This window comes from Podarcis liolepis (genome assembly GCF_965112155.1).
Source record: "Podarcis liolepis genome assembly, chromosome: 12".
Classification (NCBI taxonomy): Eukaryota; Metazoa; Chordata; class Lepidosauria; order Squamata; family Lacertidae; genus Podarcis; species Podarcis liolepis.
The window spans coordinates 30807519-30833092 of NC_139563.1; the positions used below are offsets into that span (position 1 = coordinate 30807519).

The 25574-nt window shown below is 42.7% G+C and overlaps 1 long non-coding RNA gene across 1 annotated transcript; it reads left to right on the forward strand.

Annotated features, from left to right (window-relative positions):
* The first annotated feature begins 220 nt into the window (after positions 1–220).
* Positions 221–25282, forward strand: LOC310690079. Its single transcript, XR_014517874.1, has 3 exons — positions 221–327; positions 6262–6337; positions 25133–25282. It is a non-coding gene; the product is annotated as an uncharacterized lncRNA (long non-coding RNA).
* The last annotated feature ends 292 nt before the right edge of the window (positions 25283–25574 follow it).

Below are 25574 nucleotides of genomic sequence, written 5' to 3' on the forward strand. Positions count from 1 at the left end.
CTGCAAGTGTATCGCCAAGGCAGAGCAGTTCTGAGGAATTGTGGGGGTCATGTGTCTTTCCGCTGGCTTTAGCCAGCAAAGCGCCTCTTTAATCTCAATGAGGAAGGACATTGGCGTCCTTGTGGGTGGGTGGGTGGGGGGTGGAGGCATCAGAGGATTCAAACTTTATTTTCGATATTTAAATTAAATTGTGCCATCCATTTCCCTTGCTTCCTGATCTAAATGCGAGTCATTATGCCTGGGAAAATTACAGCTGCATTCCTGAAAGTTGGAGGCATGCCAACGAGAGGTGCACCCTTGGTTGCTAAAGGCTGTACAATCTGTCAGGCAAGTAATTGGCTGAGAAAAAGTCTCTGATCAGGATGTTGCGCTGGTGCGACTGGGCTCTGATGTGCACTTGCCGCTTCCTGCCCTACCATACATACAAAGTGCTCAAATTACAGGGTTGCCAGAGGGGAGTCCCTCTTATGCTTGCTAGGGTCCCTTTAGCTATTGCAGGGGACATGACTTCAAGGCTAAAAATCCTGGGGAGTCAGAAACTGGGGCTTGCAACTTTCATTTGAGGAGGCCCCTACCTTTCTCCCTGTAATTCAAGCACTGTGCATGCATGTTGGTGGTAATGCACCACTGCAAAGCTCAAGTGAGAGGCATTTGGTGGTGGGATTTCATTGTGGGTGCAATGGGACATGCATTTAAATGCATGATTGAATGACGCGGCTACTCCGGATGACTGATCACACAATTCAGCTGTGACTTGAGTGGCCACATACACATCACCCAAGAAAGGGAAGAAATGTGTCACAGAGAACAGGGCACAGGTTCGCAAGTTTACATGTGGTAAGTTTTATGTATAGATGCAAATTTAGAAATAATTACTGTATGTAGAAATACAGCACATCTCACCATACTGGGGAAGATAGTGAACAAGTTGTTACTGCTCTATAACCAGAGGTCTCAGGGCAGTTCACAGAACAAAATCAAAATATAAAACCACCAAATATATAATCAAAATAAAAACAACAACCCAATAAAAGATCCCCATTTCTAAAGGGCATAGGATGTCAATCAAATCAACCAAGCCTGGTTAAAAAGGAACGTTTTAGCCTGGTGCCTAAAGGTGTATAATGAAGGCCCCAGGTGAACTTTCCTGGGGAAAGCATTCCACAGATGGGGAGCCACTGCAGAAAAGGTCTGTTCTCGTGTTGCCATCCTCTGTAGCTCTTGAGGAGGGGGCACACGAAGAAGGGCCTCAGAAGATGATCCCAGGGTCTGGGTAGGTTCATATGGATAGAGGCAGTCCTTGAGGTATTGCGGTCCTGAGCCATTTAAGGCTTTATAGGTAAAAACCAGCACTTTGAATTGGGCCCAGAAACTAATTAGTAGCCAGTGCAGTTGGACCAGGATCAGTATAATATGCTCAAACCGTCATACTCCAGTGAGTAACCTGGCCGCTGAATTCTGCACTAGCTGAAGTTTCCAAACCATCTTCAGAGGTAGCCCTACATACAGTGGTGCCTCGCAAGACGAAAAGAATCCGTTCTCTTGGTCCATCAAAGTCAGTTTTGTCTACACTGGTTGGCGGTGGTTTGCCAGGATTTTAGGCAGGACTGTTGGCCAGTCCTACTTGTAGATGCCAAGGGTTGAATCTGGGACTTTTTGCATGCAAAAAGTAGATGCCCTACTACTGAACTACTGCCCTTTGTCATCACCTTCAAATAGATGGCTGTCTTCTGTAAACGAGAACAGCACATGGCCACTCTCATTCTACTGCCACTGTCAGAGGCAGTATGTCTCTGAATGACCCAGAGTGGGCAGGGTATAAATAAAATAATAACAACAACTACTGCTACTACTACTACTACTACTATACCAGTTGCTGGGAATCACAAGTGGGAAGAGGGCTGTTTCTGCTTGTCAGCTTCCCATGTTCATATAGTTGGGAACAGGATACTCTACTGGAGGGGGCCCTTGGCCAGAGCCAACAGCTTCTCCTTATGTTCTTAGTTGTGATTTAAATGCAGATCGTCCAGGCCTAAGTCCAACGTCCAAGTGCTCAGCATTTAATTTTGTGGCAAGGCTTGCTCTGGCTACTGTTTTCAGTTCCAGGTCTTAACACTGGGACATAACGCAATGTGGGGACCAATGAAAGTGCCCTTAAGCAGGTACATTTCTCCCCTTAAATACGGAGTAGCTGTTTACAGAGTGATGAGTGGGTCTGTGACCCTCCAAGATGTTGTAGGACTCCAGCATCCATCAGCCACAGTCAACAATGAATGTTGGGGTGGTTGTAGAGAAGGCATCCCCAACCTTTGGCCCTCCGGATGTTATGGACTATAATTCCCATCATCCCTGACCACTGGTCCTGTTAGCTAGGGATCATGGGAGTTGTTGGCCAAAACATCTGGAGGGCGAAAGGTTGGGGGTGCCTGTTGTAGAGCAACAAGCCCTGGAGGACCACACGTTCCCCATCCCTCTGATATGGTGGTAGGGGTTGGGAGAAAAGGGTTAACGCACTGAAAGGTACTGTGACCTCCCAACAGATTTAACCCTCTGCATGTCTTTTTCTAGAAATCAGACACTGCCCATATTGGGTCATGGTTGCAGCTTGTACTTATAAATCATATATGGAAACATTCTGACCAGTCCCGTGCTTTTTAATAGGGTGGTATTTAAGGAAGATAACGTACTTTGCAATGCCCTCACTTTGTATTTCCTGTACTATAAGCAAATTATATTGGGCCCTTCCGCAGATACAATTCTAAAGAATATCACAATTAATTCTATTTGGCACAGCAGCAGCAACCCCCCAAAACGGCTTATTTTGCAGTTATTTATGTTTGCTAACTATGTGCATATCGGGGGGGGGGGAGGCACAACAATTTGTGTATACTTCGCAGAGAATAAAGAGCATTTCCATATTGTCAGCTAATTTACAAAGAAATATTTACAGAGTGAAATTTTAACAGCTATCAAAGGACAAACAAGAGAGTGATTCCGTTGTGCGAAAGGCCACCGGTTTCAATTTTCTCTCGGCAGAAACTGATTTATTCAGTATTCGTTGATTCAATTTATTTATAATTACACCACACTGAATAAATCAAACATAGCTGAAAAGCAGTTTATCTCCGTGTACTAATTACGCATACAGAGGCAAAGAGATGCTGGAAGATTAAAGGGAGAACGTATTGGCGTGCATTAATGATTGTGGGTGTCTCTTTTATTACCCTGCGCTGCATTATATAATAGAATAATAGGGTCACTGCCATGATAGAGGAGGGCAAGCAGTACTTAAACTGTTCCTAAAATGATTGAAAGAGAAATGGAACACTGTAATAGTTAAAAGGCAAAGAACTGAAACAATAAATACACAGACTGTTATCTGACACTCCTTGTTTCCCCCCCCCCCACTGTTGCTCAAGAGCACTCATATAGGGCCCCATTTAAGAAATTAAGTTATCAGAGAGAGAGATTATATTTTTAAAAACTTGCCTATTTCAATTTGTTTAGGCAGTTGGAGAAACAGCAGGCCTTTCTTTTGTGTTAAGATTTCGCACTTTTCATAAAGACTTATCTTAGGTTTCTGAGGCAATTGTTTTGACATTAGACATTTCTTTATTATGCGGAGCACTGAACAGGCGTCCATAGCCATGTGATAAAATTCACTGGAGAGTCTTTGTGGTTCTATCAAGTGCTACCAAAACATTTTGATTTCCACGTTGCCACTATTTATCTCGGTAGGGAAAGTTCTTATTTCGAAATCCCCCAAGGAACTTGCCCTTGTATGTGCTAATTACTGTTACCATTTCCGTGAAGCTTATCTTAACTGAAGTCTAAAGTTTTCCAGAACAAAAAATGAGACTATAAAGGAACGCACAAAAGGGAAATAAATGGGAGGGAGACGAGTGGGGGGAGACACATATGGAGAGAGAATTTGAAAATTGCACAGCACACTTTTATTAGGCTGCCACTCTGTGCACATTTGCAGAATGGTATGCAGCGGGGAAAGGGGGAGCTGCTGTGATGGGTTAAGAAAAGCACAGAATGCTGAAGCAGGATCTACCACACAGAAGCCATTTCCTTCCTAAAGGCATATAAACCAGGCCACAGTTAATTTCTGTAGGTTATTTTTCTGTACTGTCAGGGGTGCCAACTTGAATAAAATATTGGGAGAGGGGGCAGGTAAGCCCCACCCTGCATAATCAACCACAAGATGCATAAACATACACACCCCACTTGAATGGCAACGTTCATCAACTTTGGGCAGGGCAGGCACCCTCAAATAATTTATTGGGGTGGAGGGGAGAGTTGGCTCCTACGTGTACTAATTACACGAAGGTTGGTGACCAACCCATCTTTCATAGGACAAACCTGAACACGTGTTAGGCATAAGAAAAGTTGGTCAGAAATAGATCTCCTCACCTGCCTCAGTGCACAGTCTCCTGAGCACGAGGCATATCTAAGGTCCCTTGCGCCTTTGGCAACGAGCTGTATCAGTGCCCCTTCCTGGACAGAAGAAATGCCCCTCCTTGTAGCTGCTCTGTACCTCTCTACCCACTTCTGTTCCTTCCTGCAGAAGCAGCAGCTTTTCCTGGTAGAGATCCTGGTGGATTTCTTCTGGCAAAGCAGGTACTGGTGTGCTGAGCCAAGGGTGGTGTGTGTGTGATCCAAGTGTCACAGGAGGACTTCCAATGCCTGACAGGTGATTTTTGTATGCTCCCATTTCTCCAACCCATAGGTACACCTTTTCCAGAGCTTCCAGAGCTCCTGAGCTTTATGTAGATCCTGGGCTCAAACTATTGGTGAACTGGAGCACATAAAACATTGACTGGATTCCCTTGGCACTGAGTTTCCCACACATGGGTCTCCAGTTGTTTTTGGACTACCAGTCCCATTATCCCTAGCTAGCAGGACCAGTGGTCAGGGATGATGGAGCATGCATACAGCTGTATAGGGCCACCACAAAACATGTTCCTACCTGAGGCAGAGCAGTAGATAACACCACCCTCACCCCTCCATGTCAAGCTACAAAGCACTCCTGGTTGGTCGAGTTATTTTGCCACTTTAGGCAGAAAATCTCACAGGTACCTTTCCCTGGCAGTAAACATGCAGTGACAGATGTCTAGTAATTTGCTGCCCTTTCATTACATCCCAAATAAGCTGCCTAAGGAAGCAGACTCACTGTGCCGAATGGTAGGGCTGGCCCTGCGACGAGTGTGTTGTATTTATCATCCACAATTTCATAAAAGGATATCAAGGCAGTATACAACATACCAGATTGTAATAAAATCTGTTATATGAGGTTTATATGTGCAAACGTAGAAAAACTGGTTGTTTTTCTTTTTAGGAATGCTTGCTTATATACTGTGTAGTGGCCCAAGCAAATATATGGTGAAGAATTCAACGCAGTGCTTGCATGATGGAGCTATCTCCCCTCGCCTCTTGATTCCTGCCTGTGCCAATGTTTCAATGGCCAAAAACTGGTGTGAGGGTGGGGAGAGAACTGCTGACATAGAGAAAATGGAGAAACAGGGTGTGGCATAGAATAACGAAGTACAATATTTCACACACCCAAGATTTTTTAGGAGGGGCATAAAAATAAAACAATTTGCTATGGAACATTGGAAGAAATTTATCCAGTCCTGCAAGGTTTAAAAATGAATATTCTGTTATCAGAAAATAAGAGCTAAAAATTGTAAGAGCTAAAAACCGTAAGGATATTGTATCTGTTCAGGTAGACAGAACGTAATATCGATGAAACAATTGACTTTATGATACCTGCTTGTATAAAGTGTATGGTGAATGGAGACATGACGATTGTTAATTTATAGGAATGTCTATAATATATTATTATTATTATTATTATTATTATTATTATTATTATTATTATTATATTTAAAAAACACCCAAAATCAAAACTGGGCATGCCCAGGCCCCAAAGCATGCCTAAGACAGCTTGGCATACTTTTGAACTAAAACACTTAAAGTAATATTTTAAGACGTAAAGGAGTGCACAATTCTAATTAACTTACAGGTGCTTATTTTGGTTGCCTTATTTGGTGCCTATACCCAATTGTGTCACCTCTAAATGTAATGCATAAAGAGGTCTTCTCTTCTAAGTTAATTTGTTTTTGTGAGCTGTATCTTTAAACTATCCCAGTGAAACATTTTAAAGTAATTGTTTTTATGTTGTATAATATGACCCAAATATTGTATTTTTGTCAGCATGTCTAATAGGTTGCTCAATAACCTTGTCCTCTACAGGTCACTGGATCCATTCATGTTCAATGATATATCGTATGAGTGTTCATGGGTAGTTTGATACATCTTCTAATATAAGGTGAGTAGAAATAGCACAAGTTTTATTTTTTGACCTTCTAGAAGTATGTCCCCAGCAGAAATGAACTGCGCTTTTTAAGACTGTGTTTCAAAGAGGTATTGGAAGCAGGAATTGTTCCAAATTAAGCTTCTAAAAGTTGGGGAGTCATTTTCTGTGATTAGCATTAAAGAGCTGATTAAGGAAAAATTTTGCTGTAAAGATTAATCATTTCAAAAGATGAAAGGTCAAATGTAATGGGCTTCCTTTGTTTTTTTGGGGAAAAGCGAGACTTATTGAGTCCTGTATTAGTCTATGCATCTTTTAATAACCTCTTCCTTGCCCTCCATACAAGGCTTTTAAACTAAATTGGTCTGCCAGGACCTTTTGCTAAGGATAGCCTCTGCAGAAGAAATTAAAATATTTGATCTCTCTAACAAGTGAATCATAATTATCATGACTTTTTAAAACTTGGGAATGGGTAACTTTATGAGGATGCAAGGATCTCAGTTTGGTTAAAAAACATTATATAATAACCTTAACTTTGAAAGTTTATGAAACCTTAAAGTAGACTTGAAACTGATCGTTGTCTGCAAATCTCCCTGAACCCACCCCCCAACCATGAAAACACTCACTCACTCATTCTATTGGCTGAACAGTTATACAAGGGTTTCCAACATGACACCTGGGGGCACCAGTGTGTCTGCAGTACCTCTTATGGTGCTCACAAAAGGTCTCAATAAATAGCCCCTCAAAAATCCACAATGCACAGGAGACTTTGCTCATCCTGGTCAGTTTCTGTTTGCACTGGTCCAGCCTCTCCTATATGGATTGTGGCCCCAAAAATATTCCCATACTTCACTGGATGCCAGGACTAGACACACGTTCTCTCTCTTTTCTGAAAAAGGTGCAAAGATTGTTTCTCTGTCAGTGGCTGATGTAGGGTGGCATTGATGTTGCACTGATGGGGGGCAATTACTGAGAAACTGGGGGATTTGGGCTTGGGAGAAGCGAATGATTTTGGACCCCTTTGCAGTCCTGATGACATCGCTAGGAGAGTGAAGGCATTTCCCAATTTGGAATTGGGTTTGGGGGCGGGGAGAAAAAAGAAATTGTCTAACTGTTTTGGAAAATTTGAACACAATCCCTCACTGAGCTGAGAGGAGTTAGTCCACCACTAATTTCAATAACTGCTGTAAAGTACTTCAGAAGATTGTGAAGAGAAAGGTCCGAAATACAGGTGATGGAGGAGCACAGTTTATTTATTTTTATATGCACTGATCAGTTAGCTAAGCAAAACCTCTTACTTGGGATAAGGCATTTCCAGCCCCATAACTTGCACACTCGCCATGTCGAGAACCAGGGCTGCCCATGTAAGATGTATTCATTTACACCTTGCTGCAATTTCTTTGCTGTTACCTTTGCCTTCCTTGCTGAGCCACAATAGTCCAGCAAAGAATTCTGGGTTAAGCTTGGCAGTGAAGTTCTGGGTGCTTTTATCTGAAGCACAGTGGCTGTGTGCCTGTGTAATAATCAGGTTAAAACCGCTGAGTGTCCTTTGGTCAAGGTGGTATGTGTACATTGTTGTGTATAAAGTGGAACACTAGAGTTTTTAAAGACACAAGTGCACAAATCAAACATTTGCTAAATGCTCTTTTGAAAAAGGAAATAAATCTCTTAGTAAATTGCACATTGATGTAATTCCACTTCTGATTTCTTCAACACACACATAATTGCATGATTGTTAACCTGACACCTTTTTATCTCTTCTTCCTCCTTGATCCCACCCCCCACTTAATTCAAAAGACAATTGTGGTTGCCCACCCACTGAATCTCATCACTCATTGCTGTGTTTAGCTCAAACTCTGCGGTAGGCAGTCTTAGCTTATGGAATCATTTTAATAATGCTCAGATTTCCACTTCATGCCTTTATGCACGACTGAGGATTTTTTTTTTTTAAAAAAAGCTTAAATAAATTATGTGCCTTCATTAAGGCCCAGCAGGATCTATCTTGCAAAATTACGTTTTTATGCAAGAATTAAGATTAGGGGAACTGTTAGGTCAGTGTAATCAACCTACAAGATTTACTTTTTCATGGAAGATCTATCATCTGTTGATAAGGCATTCAAAGTATGCTATTTCTCAGGGGTTGTAATATGCTAGCATGTACACAAATGAACCAAGTTGGTAAACCACGGGAAATAGGATTCCTCTAAAAAAAATTGCACAGCAGCAGGGAATGGAAGAGATGGAGAGGGTCACTTCTAATTTCTACAGCAAGAGAATCACCCTGCAGGTTGGAAACTTTCTCCTTTCAGATTGGAACAGATGAATCTGTCAGTTTCCATTTCTCAATTTTCCAAACTTAAATTTAGTTCAGCACATTTCTCCCTCAGTCTGTGAGGGTTTTTTAAAGTTCTCAGAAAAATTGGTCAGGCTTTTAGCGTGCTTGTCTGCTTTAATATATGTTTTCCTATGCAGCATTGCCAAAAATCACCTAACATAATGCATATTTAAAATATATTTTCATGAGCATTTGCATTTTTAACACACCTTGATCCAATATATGCATTTATGTACACATTTTTGGTAGAAGGACTCCATCACAAAATAAACAGAAGTGTGAAATTGAAAGGATGGTTGCGTTTTCTTTCAGGAAGTGCAAATTCGCAAAATGTGAATTGAACTGAATTTCTCCCCCATCTCTGCTTATCAAAGCTTGAGGCCGGTTCATGCATGCACTACAGTTGATAGTGCAGTTCTTGAAGGCTCAGAGAATTGCCTCCACACAAAGATATGTGTGTTGCTGCTTTGGATGGCTTAAGTGCACACAGTCAATGAAAACCATGGTTCATGATGGCTTGAAAGGGAAAGATGGGATTGTCACTGGCCCTAATATTAGGCAGAATGAGGCAGCTTCCTCTGGTTTGGGTGTTGAGAAAAGGTAGCAAATTGCTGATTTTTATTATTATTGTACATTTCCTGCAAAGAAGGAGTGGGGGTACATGTAGGATCTTCTGTCTCAGGTGCCTAAACAAGATAGATTTGGATACTCTGCACCTTGACTCTTTCTGGGGGGCGGGGCAGGGAGAGGTATTTGCTTCTCTTTCTTCAGAAGCAAAATGTATTGGGTCTTGTTGGTGTTGGTCCTCCTTCGGGGCGGCATTTAAAGCACTAAATGTGTGCTTGTTGCCTACTGTGGAATGGCGGGTGAGAAATCAGCCTTTTGCAATTGGTTTTACAGCAGTAAAAATAAAACTGTTAAAAAATAAACAAATATATGCACATTTTCCCTTTCTCTCATTTATCCCACTCTTCATTTCTCTCTCCTCTGGCAACTCTGAGATCATTGGATAAGAGAATGGTTTTAATTGCAATTGTTTTTAGAATGTTTTCACTGTTTCAGAACGTTTTTTGTTTTGCTTTTGTTATGTACTGAAGTTCTCACCCTGGGCCAGCAGGGGGATACTGTAGATAGTTCAGGTCCACATATGCAAATAAGGGATCGAAAGTGACGTTCAGTGATTGTATAGTTACAGAAAATGGTTACTGTTGCGTTCTAGTGGAGCTCTATAAGCAGGCTGGCTGAACCCTTCAGTTCAGTTCTGTTCTGGTCTGTGAATGAACAAGAGCTGTGTGAAGAATCACTGTGTCGTCTGATATGTTCACCCACAACTTAACAGCTTTTGCTTTTAAATTGTGTACCTGTTTTCCGCCCCGGGGCTCCTTATCCATAAATGCCATGGATAATTGAATACTTTGGGGTGGAGGGTTGTGTCATTGGTCACTCATGATAGTCACAGACACCAAATAATGGTTGCTGGTGATACCTAAGTCACCATCCACTTGCAGTCATGAATACATTGTGTTCATGTGGTAGGCAAATAGCGCTTTCCTCAATCATTTAACACAACAAGGGATGTGAAGCTACAGTTTCCTAACTGGGGAAATCTGCATAGCCAGGAGATCAACTGCATATGAGAATTGCAGTGCAATACCATAGCAAAAATGAACTGTCTGGGAAATGCCTCTTTTAATTCTTGGGTTGACCATGTAAGGAAGGTTGCTAAGACGCTCATTTCACAGTTGGAGAATTGAGAGCACTTTAACATAGCACTTCCAGCAGTGCCAAACTGGAAATGGAGGAGAAAGGAGGCACTAAATAGTGGAGCAGGGGGAGAAAATAACTGTGAGGAATAATACAAAGAAAAAGGCTGAATAGAGGGAAGGAAGGAAGGAAGGGTGAAATGGAGAAGTGGAGAGGGAGGTGAATTAAACAGGTCACACCAGATGACACATTGAGTCACTTCTCAAAAATTACAAGGACACTTGTGCCATGTAAAGATATCCTGCTCTTGCTGTTTGAGATGCTGGATGAGACACATGCAATTAAATAAGAAATATATCCCCTTTCAGATGGTTTCAGTAAACAACCCTGCAGAATACTTAAGGCGCCCCAGTGTTCAGTCTCTCTATGCAACTGACATTTTAATCCTGGCTGAACACTTGATATATTGCAAAGAGCTATGAGAAAGTACAGAGCAACCAACCCGTTGTTGGGCAACCTGGGCATTTTTCAGATTGAAAACATGCATCAAGGCAATCCACAGAAAAGTTAATCTGTTATACAGTGGTACCTCGGGTTACATACGCTTCAGGTTACATACGCTTCAGGTTACAGACTCTGTTAGCCCAGAAATAGTGCTTCAGGTTAAGCACTTTGCTTCAGGATGAGAACAGAAATCGTGCTCTGGTGGTGCGGCAGCAGCAGGAGGCCCCATTAGCTAAAGTGGTGCTTCAAGTTAAGAACAGTTTCAGGTTAAGTACAGACCTCCGGAATGAATTAAGTACTTAACCTGAGGTACCACTGTATAAGCTAAAATCATACTGGGGTCAATAATTTGGAAGAAAAAAGGAACTTCTGTATAGGGAGTTTACAGTTATAACCATATGACTGTATCTGAAGAAATGTGCATGCACACGAAAGCTTATACCAGAACAAACTTAGTTGGTCTATAAGGTGCTACTGGACAATTTTTATTATTATTATTACTGCGACTGCGTCAAAACAACATGGCTACCTAACTGAATCTAGAGTAATAATGATGTTTCTGTTGATTGCTGTTGAATTCATTAATGCAATTGGAGGTTCAAATCCTTGTGAAATTGAAGAAATAACTGAGAGGTGGCTGAGTGGTTTGTATTCTTGTACATTATTTTTTTTTAATTAGCATCATCACCCCAGCCACCTTAGACATCCTTCAATAGCACTGTAGAATGAGCTTGTCCCAAATGCTGCCTGCAGACTTCTGAAGAGCTCCTGAAGAGCAATTGACATTTTTTTAAAAAGTTAAATGAAACTTTTGACTAAAAAAAAATCCTTTGTTGTTCTTTAATAAATTTGAAAGCAACCCAAAGCTCTTCAGTGCTTTGCAGGCAGCGTTTGGGACAGGCTCAGTTCTTGCAAAGCCCATAGACTGAGAAAAGCATACAGTGGTACCTCAGGTTACATATGCTTCAGGTTACATACGCTTCAGGTTACAGACTCCGCAAACCCTGAAATAGTACCTCAGGTTAAGAACTTTGCTTCAGGATAAGAACAGAAATCATGCTCCTGCGGCGCGGCAGCAGCGGGAGGCCCCATTAGCTAAAGTGGTGCTTCAGGTTAAAAACAGTTTCAGGTTAAGAACGGACCTCCGGAATGAATTAAATACTTAACCTGAGGTACCACTGTAGTGGCACAGGAAAAAGCATAGTGATATGGTGAACAGAAAAGTAGCTTTCCAAGAGATAAAGCAGCATGAGGCTTTGAGGAGGCCCTGATCCAACTCAGGATGTGTTCTTGACATCACGGTTTGTCTCAGGTGTGGATAAACCCAATCACAAATCACCCTGATTTGCTTTATTGTTTGGCTGCAGCACAAAGCAGCTGTTCACCCCAGTATTTGCTCAATTGATTAGTTATGTATGAGCTGAACAACTAGTTATAGAAAACTAATAGTGTCTTATTGAATACTGGAAAGACAAAACTCATGTTTCTGTACTTATTTAATATATTTTTGACTTTACAAATAAAGGTATAATATAGGGTTGAGAAGTATTCTAATAAAAAAATGAGGTGGAAATTGATACTTTTGTATTCAGAGTCATTAGTGGAAACAGTGATTGTGATCCAGGGAAGGTAAAAGAGATGAATTGGTGTGATCACCTGCTCTGTTGCATTCCCTGCTTGTCTAGCTTTCAGGTAATCTTGGCAAGACAGTTCAGTTCAGTATTCCTAGTTCACAAAAGCAGATGATTTTTTTCTTTGCTTCTAAAACAAATTCTAAAGGCTGATTTATTACTTTTCAATTGCAAAGACATTGGCTTTTAAAAGGTGAGGACAACAATACTTGTGTCAAGGTCAAGAGCTTTCTAGGACAAGATTCTAGAAGTGAGTTAACCTTTAGTTGCTGCAATCCAGAATCCCATGTGAGCAGAGAACTCCTCTGCATTCAGGGCACCCTATTCACTTCCAAAGAGCAGGATGATCCCTGCCTGAATTTCTTTGCCCATGTCGAACCGTCTCACCATTCATGCAAGCGAATGGGGAAGTCATTTCATTTTGAAGCCTTAGATCATCTAGGAAATCACATCTGGATTTATCCTTAGAAAGACAATGTTCTTCATTTTCTTTGTTTTTAACCTCTTCAGAAATGAATTTAATTTGCAGGAATCTAGTCACGAACTTTGAAAATGTAGCATGAGAACAATTATGGTCTTGCAAAAGGAAAACATTGATTGGAATTATTCATGCCAACTGCAGACAAAAAAAGAAAACAAAACCAGTTGCCTGCTTTGCGAGCCATGATCGCAGTCTTCCTCAAAACACAAGCAAGCCTAATGAATTCAGAGCATTTAGAAAATGATGCTCTTTGTGTGCAGATAATGAAGTCAGGGGAAGAATGCAGTCTCGGAATTAGTAGAAATATAATTCACAGCATCCTGGAAGCTCCAGAAGCTTCTTTAAAGATTGATTAAGAGCATGAAACTCTGCATCAAAACCTTACTCTCCAACTGGGAAACATCTGGCTGAGAGATATTAGAGATCATAGTTATGCTGTTTAAAGGGATGATTCTGAGAAGAGCTAAGAGTATTTAACATTTGTCTTATGAAGGACAGACGATGTCTCTCTTTAATGGCATTTTAGCTTTGATGAGTTAATAAAGAAGGGGAAAGAGTTTAAACAGATACTAGAGGCACAGAGGTTTGAAATGCAAAGAGGGATTTCTTTTTTAAAATAAAAAAAAGGTTCTGCAGTCACAAGGAACAAATTTATGTTATCAAATCATTTGAAGAAGGCTAAGAAACTCCTTTACATCTAAATATTGATTTCGGGAGGCTCAGACAGGAACTTGGTATTGCACGCTGAAGCAATTTGGCAACTCAGATACCGCCATACTTCAGTAGCGAGAATTCAACAGTATTTGGGAAGTGACCAGAATTTAGAATAAGGTAAAATGTTAGTTCATGCCTTGTTCTTCAATGTGCATTGTTCAATGGTAAGAATGAGCGGTGTGCATCAACCCCAAGGTTCCTTTGCTAGGTGTCTGATTTGTCTCAGAGTCCATGTGAGTCCACTTCATTCCTCCCCTATTCACTACTGGAAAAGCAAAGAACAGCTATACTCAGAAGTGGTTGACATCTGCAGGTGTACCAGGATCCCACCCCCACCCCCTTCACCACCCTGGTAGTTAAAGCTTGCCAAATTACAGGCAAATAGGTCCAGGGGTCTTTTGTGCCAAATTCATTTAACTTAAAAAAAAAATATATTGGGCAGAATTGGGCAACATTTTCAGGCAAGGTCACTCTTTCTGAGGGAATGAATCCTGCCAAATTTTAGAAGGATGGCTTCAGTGGTTTCCCCACAGGGTCAGCTTTTAGCATTTTAGGGTGAGTGTAATAGGAATCATTTAACATCCTCATGCCACTTGTGTGCAATTGATCTGTGAACTGCAGGTGCGAAAGAGGTGTCCCTAGGTAAGGAATAATCCAAGCTGTAAACAAGTGGGTCCACAGGGCCCTCTGTGCCAGGCAACTTTAAAGTTTATTTTGAAGTGGGAAGAACTAAAAGGAATTTACTTTCCAGGTAAAAGTATTTCCCTTTGGTTACAAGTAGAATGGACTTGCCAGAACCTCATGTGACACCCACAAAAAGTCACAGTAACATCCTATCAAAAAGATGATAGTTTGCTCTGGCTGATCAGTTCCTATTTGTCCTGGCTTGATTCAAACTTCATTGGATGCTAATATTTCATGTTCCATTGAGCTGAGAATCCCCCTCCCTTCATGGCTGATGCAGGTGGTACTTCCGTGGCTGATGTGGGAGGGGCATACTTCACTTTTTCTGCCCTTTTATATATGCTATAATTTTGTATTATGCTTATACCTCCATGGCAGCTATATTGTTTTATGCCACACCCAATGGCAACCATTTTGTGTCATGCCCATGGGAGCCATTTTGTGATTTGCTCTGTGCCCAGGGCACTTTCTCAAAATTCCAAGTGTGCCCACTGGCCCAAAAAAGGTTGGTGACAACCTAGCTTTGAGACATTAAAGCCTTTGCACAGGTCCCACTTTGACAAATCCCAAATCCCTTTGAGGGACCCCAGCTCAATTCAGGATGCCTCCAATTCCACTGTGCACTCTGGCTAAGAAGCACTGTCCAGTGATTCTGATATTTTCTTCTTTTCACCTGGACTGCAATAAGTGTCTGAATGGGTTTTTTCCTCATAACATTCTTCATGCTTAGCAAGGAAGGCAATTCCATGCAGCCACATTGTTTGTTAGCTGTTACCCCATTTTACAAGGTTACGCTCCAAGAGGAGCAGAAGTGTATAATTGGCCCCCGATTGCTATGCTCTGCCTCCATGGTCAGGGTAGTAAGGTTTCTGAATACCAGTTCTCTTGTGTTCCCACAAGCATCTGCTTAGCCACTGTGAGAACAAGATGCTGGACTAAATGGGCCATTGGCCTGATCCAGGAAGCTCTTCTTATGTTCTTAAAGCTGAACCAAAGTAGTTGGCCCATTGTTGGTTAAAATGTCTTTATAAGCTGTAGTCCTATAGTCTGTGGAAGGGGGCCCCAGAGACCACATGCTCCTTTGCTTCTCTTTCTCCAAGGGCAGAGAAACACAAAAGAAATGTAACTTCACGTGGTCTCTCCCAGCTGCAGTACAAACCTTGCATATTATTATTATTATTATTATTATTATTATTATTATTATTAGTTATTTATATACCACCCTATATCCGCAGGTCTGAGGGCGGTTCACAGAATACAATCAAAATATAAAACCACAAAATGCATAGTAGTAGTAGTAATAATAATAATAATAATAATAATAATAATAATAATAATAATAAACCAACAACTACCCAATAACCACCACTCAAAAAAACCCCTCATTTTAAAAGGGCATAGGATGTCAATCAAATCAACCAAAGGTCTGGTTAAAAAGGAACGTTTTTGTCTGGCACCTAAAGGTGTATAATGAAGGCAGCAGGCGAACTTCCCTGGGGAGAGGATTCCACAGACAGGGAGCCACTGCAGAGAAGGCCTGTGTTGCCACCCTCCAGACCTCTCGAGGATTAGGCACACGAAGAAGGGCAAATGGCAGAGCTTTGACACTAGTAATGGCAAAAAGGGGACAGATCCAGGAAATGCTTGGTTCCAAAGCCTTACCATTCCCCAGCAGTGCAGCCAGCCTTGGAAACAAAAAGAAAGAAAGAAAGAAAGGAAGGAAGGAAGGAAGGAAGGAAGGAAGGAAGGAAGGAAGGAAGGAAGGAAGGAAGGAAGAAAGAAAGAAAGAAAGAAAGAAAGAAAGAAAGAAAGAAAGAAAGAAAGAAAGAAAGAAAGAAAGAAAGGAAGGAAGGAAGGAAGGAAGGAAGGAAGGAAGGAAGGAAGGAAGGAAGGAAGGAAGGAAGGAAGGAAGGAAGGAAGAAAGGAAGAAAGAACCTCCCTTCTGCCCTGCCCATATACCTTGTAGGGTTGTGGATATTTTGGCTCCTTTGCCTTCAGTTCCCTCTGTGACCCACCTGTAGGATTTATCTGTTAGGGTGTTATATAGGGCAGTTGTTTGTGGTGTAACTTCAGGAAGTGAACTTTCTAGCAGACAGGTTTCTGTAGACTTATCACTAGGTATCTGAGCAAGCAAGATCCTGAGAATGGGTTAGAAGCTGATTATAGGAGTCAGTGAGTGACAACTCCCTGGGACCCAAGATTTCTTCAAGGTCTCTGCAGCATGGAGAGCTGATAAAGTGAAATAAATAGAAGTTGGAGCTTCTACCCGGGAGAATCCTTTTACCAGACACATCAGAGAAATCATGTTTATTCTGCCTAGTTCAGCTTTTCTTTTTTACTTAGGTGGATTAAATGAAAAGACTTTAAGCTTGCTCTTTTTAAAAAGTAATTTTTACAAAGCTGTTCCTACTACAAAAGTAAAAAAATAAATAAATCAGTGACTCTAATGGTTCTCTTGGTAGCTTGCACCTTGGGGAACAGAACAGCAATTATAAATAAAGCTAATACATTAGTCTGATAACTTCAGATAACAGTCTATTCAGAAATGTATTTTTCTTTTAGAAGCAGTGGTTGTAAAGAGGGAACAGAACTCACAGAATCTGTTTTATGAGCTACACTCTTGAACCTCGGTTAAATGCATTCACCTGGATTTAGCAGCAGAAATAGGGGTACAAAAATTGAAGCCCACTGAATCGGGTCTCATGTAAGAAAAGAACAATTTTGTTGACAACCCACCTCCAGCTCTGGGGTTGTGCATGCATGTGTGGGGCTCCTGAACCCACAAGGACATCCTCAGCACTTGACCCGTCTGAGATTGGAGGTGAGGGCAGCTATTACCTGAAAAGGTGCAGCTCATTGGTGCAGCATTTGCTATGCACGTAGAAGGAGCCAGGTTCAAGCCCTGGCATCTCCAGCTAGGGGAATCACAGGCGATCACTACTTTTCCAGACATGATTCAAACCTGATTGGTATATTAGACATTGTGGTTACAGCATGGAGCCAGACCCCCGTGTATCCCAGACGTGAGGTGTAACTTCTGTGAGCAGGGACAACATAGGTAGATTCTCCCTGAGGGTGTGTCATTGCTGAAATCAGAAGTATCCACATTGCTCATCCCTACCATAAGTCTTCAGAGAGCCAGTGTGGTGTAGTGGTTAAGAGCGGTAGTCACGTAATCTGGGAAACCGGGTTCGCGTCTCCGCTCCTCCACATGCAGCTGCTGGGTGACCTTGGGCCAGTCACACTTCTGTGAAGTCTCTCAGCCCCACTCACCTCACAGAGTGTTTGTTGTGGGGGAGGAAGGGAAAGGAGAATGTTAGCCGCTTTGAGACTCCTGAAGGGGAGTGAAAGGCGGGATATCAAATCCAAACTCTTCTTCTTCTTCTTCTTAATAATAATAATTATTATTATTATTATTATTATTATTATTATTATTATTTATACCCCACCCATCTGGCTGGGTTTCCCCAGCCACTCTGGGCGGCTTCCAACAAAACACTAAAATACAATAACCTATTAAACATTAAAAGCTTCCCTAAATAGGGCTGCCTTCAGATGCCTTCTAAAAGTTTGGTAGTTATTTTTCTCTTTGACATCTGGGGGGAGGACATTCCACAGGGCGGGTGCCACTACCGAGAAGGCCCTCTGCCTGGTTCCCTGTAGCTTGGCTTCTCATAGTGAGGGAACCACCAGAAGGCCCCCAACACTGGACCTCAGTGTCCAGGCAGAACGATACTACCTGTGTGGCATGCAGCAATATCAGCTGATTCATGTTACAGCTTGGGTGGAGAGGGCTATACATTTCCACCCATGCAATAATGGACCTCTTAATGTGTGTTGGCACTTTCAAGGTACTATGGATAATAATCCAGGAATAAATCTCTTAGCCTCGATTAAATTAGGTGGGCTTCCTTCCCTGTAATTTTGTATAGGAGCATGCATAGCTTGTTTATGGTGTAAGTATTTTCACCCTGCTTCATTGTGGTTAAATCAGAAGGAGTGTTTGCTTCCTATCCCACAGTGCAGAGCTTGAACTTTTTTCTTAAAGAGAAACAAATAGGTACTGGATATGGTTTAATCTGGCAATTGTGGGAGGTTGCAAATCAATGTGTAATGTTTTGCCATGTATTCTGAATCTAGTGAACATATAGGCATTGGCAGCCTAACCATGTAGGGGTGGATCCCGGACTACTATCCTACCTTCAAAAAAATTGTGCCATTAAAAAAACAACAACCATGCTTCGCTTTCAAGAGCTCCACCAGCACTGGCAGTCCTTCCATTTTGGTAGAAACTTCCTACATTTGGGGAAGAATTTTCAGCAAACAGCTCTTGAACAACCAGCTGCAAAACTCTACAAGTCACACAGCTTTCACTTAAGTTGCTCTAGCTGCATTTTCCAACATCTTTTAAATGGGGGAAGATTCTACCGTTTGTTCATTTATTTATTTATTTTGCTTTCTTTGACATTTTCCAGAGTACTCCCTGATTGAGCCGGAGCCCATTTCTGTTCTCCCCATGACCCATCAAAGATAACTAATTTGTTTACTGTAAATCGCACACCGCTCACTTCGCGGTGCCATCTGGCACTTCGTATTGCACTTCCGAGTGCTCCAGTTCTCTAATAATAGCATTTCCAACTTCACCAAAGAGTCTCAGGGGCACTTTGTACACATGAGGGAAGACAGATACTTACAGTCGCTTTTTCCACCTTTCACGCCCCCTCCATACTTAGACAGTCATAGCCGGCAGACATGGCTGGGGGCTCCTGTTGAGGCTGTCATCACCTTATGAAATGGCAAGATGCATAGAGCCAGCGACGCAATCGCTCATGAGTGCCCCCTTCTCCATTGCTGTGGAGCACAAAGTTCGCCTTGGTACTCTACTGACCGGTGTGCGATGAAACAGGAGCATAGGTGGCTAGGGTACAGGTGGTGTAAATATTGGTCTGAACCCAAGCAAATATGGGTGAAGCCACTTCATTGTGCCTATCACATGCCCTTGGAGATGACACAGAAGCTTCAAAATGTCCAAAATTAATAGCTGGGGTTGCCTTCAGAACTTGCATAATCCCTGTTCTAAAACAGCTTCATTGGCCACTGGTTCGCTTTCAGACTTAATTAAAGGTGCTCACACTGCCCTCAGAAGTTTGGGTGGTGGTCACCTGGGAGAGGGCATTCTCCGTGGCAATTCTTAAGTTGTGGAATTCCCGCCCCACAGAGCGAGGTGGTGGTGGTGGGGAAGAATTCATCCTGTAGTGCTAAACAGATTCTATCGCGCACTCCCCCGCCCCCAGACATGTAGATTTCTTTTTATTTTAGGGTATTCTATCCTGACATGTTAGTTAGCTCATGGGTATCTGCTGTGTGTGTAATCTGTGATGAACACAATGAGTGTAAATGCACAGAATCTGCTTGCTTCAAGTCAGCTTCTTTACTGAACATGGATCCTGATTTGCTTTGCACAAAGTTTGTGGGGAGGTTAGATGACGTCAGCTATTTATTAAGAATTCATTCTGATCTATGTGCGGGGAGGTTCCATGGCATTCAACCAAGTGCTGTTGCACACTTTCCAGTGCATTTCCCCCATTCCTTATTGCAAGAAGTCTGATTTTGGGGGAATCAGGCATGTTGCACAAGAAGTCCAAATCGACTTTAATTCAGTACAACCTGAATTTGCTGGTACGTGACTAAATCCCACCCCAAATAGTGCCTGTTTGGAAGCACTTTCTCTCTCTCTCTCTCTTTATTGTATCTTTGACCTTCCTCTTCTAGCACTTTTTCAAACACCACAGCTGAGCAACTGCTGTCATTCAACGTCCCCATTCTTCAGCGAGCCTTAATTTGTGTCCCTATTTCAAAACCAGGGGCTTCTGTTTTGCGTTCCTTCAGCACCAAGAGCTACTGGAAAAACAGGATGCCAGTCTCATGAGGACATTACAGTGAATACATTTGTAAAAGAGAGAAATAACGGCATATAAAATGGGCGCTGGGCACTTTAGGATAAATATCAACCATTTGTATTTTATTTCAGCCATTTTCGCAGAGGGAGAGGGGGATTTTTCCTCCTCTTCCTAAAGCCAAATGTATTGTACAGCTACTTTTAAAGAAAGTGTGATTTTATTATGCTCTTCATTTGATTTATGATTCACAAAGAAGCTTTTGAGCAGAAGCTGCCCAATATGAAAGCCAACCTACTGACTTTAAAGCAATGCCTGGGCCATAATTCTCCCTGCTCTGTAAAATTCAGCATGGAACCATGGAGAGAATTTAAACCTTGGTGTCTTTATAAGTGAAATCTGATAAAGGAAGGTGCTCCAAAAGCACATTTCCTGTAATGAAATGAAGGCACTTGCTGACAAGGAAAAGGTACAAAAGACTTGGCCCCATGCCATACAACATCAATACATTTTCATGTCCGACCAGCTACATTTTTATACTTGACGTTTCTTGATGATTTTAGGAACTAAATTTATGCTACCTGCTCAGGTGCCAATCTAGGTTTGTTTTCAAATAAGCCCAGAGCAAATCCCTGCTAGTGTTTTAGGACAGGCAATTTTTATATCACTCCTGCCATAATAGGTAGAAAATGGCTTTGGGTCTTGAGTGGCTCATGTTCTCATGACACAGGTGCATATTTGTGTGTGATCTTCATTTAGCAACGGGAATTAATTGCCATGAAGTGTTCAGGATTTTCCACGAGACAAATAGTAGATGCAGGGCTTAAAAACAAAACAAAAAGGGAGGTGTTCATGGTGAGTTATGGCATCTCTTTTTATGGAAAAATGGCACTGAGGTCCAGATGGGTACAGTCATACCTCGTTACGTTTGCTTCAGGTTGTGCTTTTTCAAGTTGCGTCCTGAGGCGACCCAGAAGTACCGGAAAGGGTTACTTCCGGGTTTCGCTGCTCGCGCATGTGCAGACACACAAAATGACATCACGCGCATGCGCAGAAGCAGTGAATCGTGGCCCGTGCGTGAGCAGATGCGGGTTGTGTTCTTTTCAGGTTGTGAACGGGCCTCCAGAACGGATCCCATTCACAACCAGAGGTACCACTGTACTCTGATTCAGAGCCCTTGAAGTCTGCAGTGGACAGCTTCTCCTGTTTGCTTCAGGGGAGCAGGCCTCTCTCCCCTCCCCCACCCCACCCCACCATAGCCGGTGGCAACGCATGTGGTCTGTCTCTTTAGGAGGCATGGCTGGCCTGTAATAGAAACTCCTCTTCCCCTCTCTTGGTGTGGTTCCTTCTATACCTTAGAAAATGTAGGAATAATAAGGTCTCAAACGCTTGGTGATTTAGTGACTTCCCCCTGCATGTTAAGAGAGACTCTGGCAGATTGAGTGGACGAGACCAGTTGTGGGTCCAACAGCCAAGAAGGCAGTTTCTGCACGTGCTGTTAGGGAAGTGAGGGGCAGCTAGGGCTCCTCATCCTGGGAAGGCAGCCCATCTGGGAGAAGGAAAACTCTGATCCTAATCCTCTGCTGCTCTGCTTTCCTTTGGACCATGAGGCCCAGAGGGACTGGGTCTTGTCGTCCATACACGCTGCCCAGGCTTGCATCTCAGGGAGGTCATTTTGCTGCTGCCAACACAGCGGGTTTGACTTCCCCTCTGGAAGCATCCTGCACCATCTCTTGAGACAGACAGATGCCAACAACATTCAAAAAGGTCTAAAGAGAGAAAGCACCATGTGGAGATGTCAGCAGGGCTGGTGATGCTTGTAGCAATGGAGGTGGGGGCTAGTAGCAAAGCCACGCTTCCCCCTTACCACATGGATGCCCCTTCATGCAAGCTATGTCTTGGCCAGATTTGCTTGTGCCTGTGCATCATAATTGTTATCTCAGCAGCACCAAAAGGGGCTGGTTTAGGCATTTAGCAGAATGAAGTCATAAAGCTCTAACAAGATACCCCCCCCCCCAAGGGTGGATAGAAGATCAAATATGTGAATGGCCTTCCATAAGGAGGGTGGTGAATCTTCTAGCACATGGGAAGATAGAGAGGCCAAGTTCAGCCCTTTCCCCCAGAAGCACTACCGGTACTTTTCCTGTTTTTATTTGTCTTATATTGTTAGTGGGACTGTACTCAGGCATCCATCCCTCTGCCACCTGGAAACTAAGGTGGCACTGCTGACCAGCTCTTTTTGGGTGCATTCAGAATATCCATTTGGGTGAAACTGGCTGTTGTGATGGTGTTTAGCCAATAGAAATGACTGTAGGAACAAGATTGTAGTGTCTTTTTATTTCATGGTTCAAATTAAAAGTGCATGTTTAGGAAACATCTCTCCACTCCCCATATAATAATAGGTTTGGAAAGGCTCTCAAAAGCCTTCCTGCCCCAACTCCCAACTGAGATAAGAAATCCCCTCCTACAGCATCCCTGGTAAGTTGGTCGTCCAGCTTCTGTTTCAAATCATCCAACAAAGGAGAGCCCAACATCTTCTGAGGCTAGTCTGTAACACTGCTGAACAGCTTGTACAGTGGTCCTCTGGAAGCGAACGGGATCTGTTCTGGAGCCCCGTTCACATCCTGAAGAGAACACAACCCGCGTCTGCGCATCTGTGCGTGTGCGGGTCGCGATTCGCCGCTTTTGTGCATGCGCATGACATCATTTTGAGCGTCTGCGCATGCGCGAGCGGCAAAACCTGGAAGTGACGTGTTCTGTTACTTCTGGGTCGCCACGGAGCGCAACCCGAAAACACTCAACCTGAAGCAACTTTAACCCGAGGTATGACTGTACTGTTCTTCTAAATGTTGAATTGAAATCCTTTCCCTTGTGATTTGACCCTTTGGTTTGGTCCTACCTCTTTGGAGCAAGTGAAAGCAGAGTTGATCTGTCATCTCTGTGATCCTTCATCTCTTCAGACATTTGAAGATGGCTATCCTTTCGCCTCTTAGGACCTTTCTGCACATCATTTGTAGTGGCATAGAGCCATTGTTTGATCCAATGTTTTTAAGAGTCGATTTGCAGCAGATTATTTGCATGTTGCTTGGAGTCAGCATGGGCTTTTCCTTCCCAACTAATGGTGGGTTGTGCCTGAAGTGACAAAAGCTCAGTGACTATAGTCACACTCCTTAGGCACCCTTGAATTCCTTTCTGCCAGTAAAACCAGCTACAAGTCCACCTAACAAGAGCATGGGCTAGCCCACATTTTGCCAGGAACACAGGAAGCTTTCTTATGCATACCCTCAAACGTGCCTGGGAGGAAAACCAAGACGCATATCTTTTGGGGCCACGATCTCACAAGAGCCTGGTGACTTGCATGAGAGGACGGTGCCCAAAAATGCGAGTCTCAGGGCCGTGATCTTGCAGGAGCCAAAATGGGAAATCCCGGGAGTCAATCAGAAGCTGGGACGGCTTCTGTAATATCCAGGATGTCCTGCTTAAAACGGGACAGTTGAGGGGTATGCCTTATGCAACGTCAGACCAATAGCATAGCATTGGAGATGTGTGTGCACGCACAGGGGCAGTTCCTCCTGGTGCAAAATGGTTAGGGGCATGAAATCTTAGCACCAGGTGCTGCCTTAATACAGCTGTACGCTTCCATCACTGGTCTCCGTTGAAAACGGCTTCTGCATGTCAACAAGGAAGTGACTTCTCCAGACAACAGAACTCTTTATTTCTGTAGCTGCGCTCCTCTGGGTGACACAGGTGCCATTAGGCAGTTGAAAGTGCATGCATGCTCCGTACGCTTCCCTCCCACCCACCCTTTCTGCGGCCCCAGGTGCTGGCAACCCATGTTACGCCACTGAGTCAGATCATTGGGTCATTAGCTCCATACTGTTTGCACTGACATAAAGCAGCTCACCAAGGTTCCAGACAGAGGTCTCTTCCAGGCCTATGTGGAGATATCAGCGATTCAAGGTGGGAACTTCTGCATACTTGGCAGGTTCTTTGTTGCTGAGCTACAGCCCTTCCCAGTTTTCGATAAAAAGAATTTTGTTTATAGACAATTTGCGTTATTTGCATTTAAAAAAAAACACAGTTTAAATACTGCATTGGCAGCCAGAAGATGAAGCACCTTCTCACGTCCATTTGAACAATCCAGGATTCAAAATTGCTTTAATGGACACCAGCCAGGATTAGCATTTATCCCCTTTTACACCATGTACTCATTTCATTTAACTTGTCTGGTACTTGGTGCCGTTCTGTGCTTCCAAAATACAGTTTATATATTGCTGTTTGCTCGCTTGACAGTGTTTGTTTGCATTTATTGTTTTCAGCGAAATTATAATGAAGCGGGAGAAGGGAGAGTAAAACAAAACACAATGAGAATGAATGGGCTGATTTCACATTCTTCCAAATGCCGGACTCTGCTGCCCTCTTGTGGAATTCAGCTGGCATTTCCTCTAGATCTTTATTTGTACTGGTTCAGGAATTAATCTTCTTTTCATTTTTCTTTAATGCGCCATTGAAAGTTTTCTTCAAACTAATCATAGCCAGTGCCTTTAAATTCTGAAACAGGCCCCATTCCTTGTCTTATCACACTGCAGGAAATGCTTAGGGAAGGGGGGGGGGAGAGAATGCCTGAGTATCTTGAGTTAACGCTGCGTGGCACAAGGGATCCTAAATGAATTGGAGCTCTCACACACACACACCCATCAACTGATACTTCATTTCCATTTGCACTTTGCAAAATAAACAAAAAAATCAAGCAAGCACAAGCATTAATGCACAGAAATAGTTCACCAATAAAGTGATATCTCATTGGAAAACGTGCATTGATTTTCATCAGGTTTCTCTGCATGTCATGTTCTGTTTTAGATCCAGCAATCTTATGTGTGATCTTCACTTCTGTCCTCAACCTTCTTTGGAGGTGAACCCTCACCCGGAGTTACAGCTGCTTCCCAAAAACGACTCCTCCATTTGGAGTGCCCTGCTGTTTGCATCCATCTGACCTCTGGGTGGGCTAGAGCATTGTAAGTACTGTGTGTTCTCAACTGTGCCAGTTCACTAATAAAACAGTTGTTGTTTTTCCATTTTGTCTACAACATGCTGAACGCCTAGGTGCTGAATTTGTACAGAGAGAAAGCTGGTACCTCTCTAGAATATATGTGTTTATGTCTTTATGCATCTCTGCCATTTCCCCCAGGGAGCTCAGAGCAACGTGTACGGTATCTCCCTTCTGTTTTGTCCTCACATCAACCTTGTGAGGTTAGTTTAGGTTGGGAGAGAAAGTAACCGTAAAGTCACTCAGTGAGCTTTA